The sequence below is a fragment of the Rattus norvegicus genome, chromosome 2, assembly GCF_036323735.1.
Source record: "Rattus norvegicus strain BN/NHsdMcwi chromosome 2, GRCr8, whole genome shotgun sequence".
Classification (NCBI taxonomy): Eukaryota; Metazoa; Chordata; class Mammalia; order Rodentia; family Muridae; genus Rattus; species Rattus norvegicus.
Genome location: NC_086020.1, coordinates 180,137,228 through 180,141,996, shown reverse-complemented (window position 1 = coordinate 180,141,996; position 4,769 = coordinate 180,137,228).

Below are 4,769 nucleotides of genomic sequence, written 5' to 3'. Positions count from 1 at the left end.
TACCCAAAGACTATACATGGACTGACCCTGGGCTCCAACCTCATAGGTAGCAATGAATAGAATATCCTAGTAAGAGCACCAGTGGAAGGGGAAGCCCTTGGTCCTGCCAAGACTGAACACCCAGTGAACGTGATTGTTGCGGGGAGGGGACGGTGGTAATTGGGGGAGGATGGGGAGGGGAAGCCCATATAGAAGGGGAGGGGGAGGGGTTAGGGTGATGTTGGCCTGGAAACTGGGAAGGAGAATAACAATCGAAATGTAAATAAGAAATAAGCAAGTTAATAAAGATTAAAATAAAAGAGTCCAACTGCTTCTTCCCAATAGATGTCACATGCCGATGTGTCTGAAATTATAAAACTTGTATATTTTGATAGGGAATTGTAAAATAAGCCTAGTTTCACTATTAAATATGTATTACATTCCCAGGCGTATCTGTAAGATTTCTCCATTTTACTTCTGTTGATTTCCTGGCATTGCTGGGTCAGGCCCATGGGAGAGAACCATAACTGAGTTTCCCAAACTGGTCAGAGGCTTGCCACATTTATCAAATTAGGAACAGCAATAATTATTCCAATGCTACTGCATCCTCCTCCTTCTTGATCTTTTTCATTTTCTTCATTTTTGTTTTCATTTTAAATCTTTTTATCAAACCCATTTTTATGATTTTCTTTTCCTTTTTTCCTTTTTTGTTTTTGATTGAAAGAGGTGGTTACAACAGCAGCATATAATTGAGAAGGCTACACATCTATGCAGGCAGTGAAACACTCTTGCAAAAATCCCCTGTACCTCTTGGTGGGATCTGAAGCTTTACAAAGAATACACACTTGATTTGTTATTATGGTTCTGGGTTAATTGCTTCAGCATGATTTTCTTTAGTTTGATCAATTTTTCTTTGCCTTCATGATATAGTCTTTTTATCCTGATGAATACTCCATGGTATAAATGTGCCATATTTTCTTTATCCAATCTTCATTTTATCTAGGTTGTTTTTATTTACTGGCTTTTATTAATACAGTCACAAGGAACATTTTGAGCATGTATATGTGCTGTAAAAGCAAATATCCTATGGGTACATGGCCCTGAGTGATATAGCTGCTCCTTGAGATAGATTGATACCCATTGGAGTTCTAAAGAACTGCTATATTGAATTCTATCTACTATTTATATAAGTTTGCACCTTCACCAGTAAGAGAAGAATGTCCCCTTGCTCCATTTCCTCACCAAATGATCTCTCACAGGTTCTGTTGACCCTAGCCATTCTGAAAGGTGCATGATGAAATCTCAAAGTAGTATTCAATTGCACTTCCCAGATGGCTACAGATGCTGAAGTTTTCTTTATTTCTCAGCCATTTGACTTTCTTCTATTTAAAATTCTTTGTTTATGTCTGTTCCCCACTTGTTATTTGGATTATTAGTTTACTTGTTATATGGCTTCTTGGTTTCTTTCTATATTTTGGTATTAATCCTTTAGCAGGTGTGGAGTACGTGAAAATCTTTTCTTCTTGTATATGTAGGCAGCCCCTTTGTCTAAATGACAGTGTCTTTTACAATACAGATGTTTTTAATTTTATGATGTCCCCCTTGTTAATTGTTGGTCTAAGTGCTTTGGTATCATTGTTCTCTTCAGGATGTAGTCACCTGTCATTTTTTTCTATTAGGTTCTGTGTATCTGGTTTAATATAGAGGTCTCTTTGATCCACAGGGACTTAGTATTGTTTAGGGTAATACATATGGTTCTATTTTTTCTCTTTTCCCTGCAAGTATCCAGTATGACCTTCATTATTTGTTGAAGGTGCTATCCTTTATTCTACTATGGGTTTTTGGCCTATTAATAAAAACCAGGTGTCCATAGGTACATGGATTTACGTCTGGGGCTTTGATATCATTCTGTTGATCAACTTGCCTGTTTTTATACCAATACCATGCAGGTTTTATTGCCATAGGTATATAGTGTAAATTGAGATCAAGAATGGTGTGACTTCCAGCCATTATTTTACTGTTTTTGCTTTTGTGCAGTTTCGTTATTTCTATATGGAGCTCAAAATTGTCCTTTCAAGGTCTGTGAAGAATAATGTTTGAATTTTGCTGGAGACAGAATTGAATCTATAGATTGCTTTTGGTACCTGGAAATGTTTTCTATGTTATTCTAAGTGATACATGAGCACAGATCTTTCCCTCCCCTACTAACTTCTTTAATGATTACTTGTGCCATATGATAGTTCTATGTTTGTTTCCACACGGTATTTTACTTTACATTCTTACTAATAGTGAAGAGGAAATATTTTATCCCCATGCTACCAGCCTGTGTCTTATTCATGATAGCCATTATATTTAGTTTGAGGATGAGTTACCAAAATAGTTTTAATTTGCACTTTCCTAATGTCTAAGGACATCAAAAAGATTTGAAGTATTCAATATATATATATATATATATATATATATATAATCTCATATATTATATATATAATCTTCTTGGAGAACACTATTTCATTTCTTAGTCTATTTTCTCTCATTTTGTTTCTTTTATTCTATTTACATTCTGTCCATGTCTTTTTCCTGGTCTTCCTTCCTGCAGTTGCTCATTCCATTCCTCCTCACCCTTGCCTCTGAGAGGTTGCTCCACTCAACAGTATCAGGCCTTTCACCTCCCTGGGGCATCTAGTCTCTAAAAAATTAGGTCCATCTTCTCTTACTGAAGCCAGATCAGGAAGTCCTCTAGCCAGCTTTACACTCAGGTTATTGATTTGAAAGAGGAAGAGTAAAATAGCAAGCAAAGAAGGTAGGGACACTGGAAGGGAGAAGAAGAAGAGAGTGGAGAAGAGAAACATAGAAAGAAGAGCAGAGAGAAGAAGAAGAGAGAAAGAGAAAGATATATAGAGATATTAGTTCTGTCCCAACTCTAGGATTGGGAGGGTAACTAGATTATTAAGTTGTGATGCAGTATTTCCCTAGGAAAGTCATGACTCCAGCAAGGGCCTACCTATAAATATTTGGGTACACCTCCTCTGACACACACTCTGTGTGGCTACACAGTTTGGTAAGTGATCTTTCGATTTCCCTATCAGGGTGCTACAAGCTTGATCATAATGATTTATTTTTTCCTTGACACAGAACTGTTTTAATCCCTTCTCTTAGAAGCCTTTCCAGTTGTCCTTGACAGGTTTGTTGTTTTCTTTCCTGTTTGTAAGAGCCTTGTGTTACAAAATGCTGTAATTTTTTATTTTCTATAGAATATCAAAGTATCATTTTTACATATGATTAACAAGCTTTCTCCCCAGCACCAGTAACATAGCATTTCTTTTTATTTGATGTTCCTCTGATCTTACAATTTATTCTTTTCTAGAAAACAGGTCAAGGAACTGTGAACAATTCCTCCTCCTTGCAACGTTTTTGTTTCCATTCTTCCAACAGTATAAGATGGACCAAAATTTGACCTCAACTGAGCAGGAAGTAATGAGGCTCTTCTTCATATTTCAAGAGTACTCTGTGAAAACGATAGATGAACTGGATGTCCAGGAAATAGAAAGGCTGTTTAGAGATCAACTTCTAAATTTTCTAAAGGTAGGTACTTCTTACTGATGGTGGAGTGTATAGTCTGCAACAGTTAGAGTGAAAGTTCAAACTCTTTCCTTTCAGGGTGACTGGGGTGGTCATACTTAGATACTGATACTTAGGAAACTGCAGTTGTAATGTATTCTGAGAGCCCATGTTCTAAACAAAGGTATATATCTGCTCACCAATGACAGAGAGGCACAAAATTAAAACACATTTAATTTCATTTCCTTAATTGCCAGGAAGATAGACTAGGTGGGATATTTTGTGTGTGTGTGTGTGTGTGTGTGTGTGTGTGTGTGTGTGTGTGTGTGTTTGTTGGTTGGTTGGTTTTGATAAAGCAAATTCAAGTTGCTGTGGTAAAAAAGATGCAACTTCCACTATCTATTGGGAACATTAGACATAAGACCAGGTCCATGAATGTATTTGACAATAGTGATTTACTGTGAAATAGAGGAATATTAAGCCCTAAATGGTGACTTGAGATAGTCCTAGATAGTTGCTTTATTAGACAAATCTAGGGAAAAAATTCGAGCAAACGGAGCACATGGAAAGCATATTCCAATACAGTTAATATTCCCTAGTCTAACCAGGGTGGAAAGAGAGAGAGCAAGAGAGAGAGATCTCTTTTTCCTTGTGTGTGTGTGTGCGCGTGTGCCTGTGTGTGTGATTGATGAATATAGAGGAAATGTATGGAATGACCTTTATTCACTAGAATATAGATGTTTTATAGCCACCATAAATACAAGACCCATGTGCCTGTAAAAAGGGCAAGTGTTCTTAATGCTTTAACTATATTTCCAGCCTCAGTTTAAACTTGTAATAAATGAGAAACATAGATAATCAGAATGCTGTATCGAGACAGACAGAGAATTTTTACAAGAAGCTTCTGGCCAGAGTTGCTCTTGCTTTGTCTCTCCATGAATACTACTCCCTAATCTGACATCTAAATTATTAAGTTATATACAAGGAGAGGCTAAACCAAGGTGTTCCAGGGAGTGTGTGTAAGACGTGCATCTGGTGGAGCACTCAGACTCACTAAGATCCATCATTACCATTGAGCCCCCTCACATCCATTCCTGCACAGGCTGAAGGAACGCCCATTCAGAGCCTGCCCCAAAGGTGGCCCATACATACACAGCCACCAAAGTAGATAAGATGGGTGAAACAAAGAAGTGCAGGCTAACAGGAACCTGATGTCGATGTCTCCTGAGAGA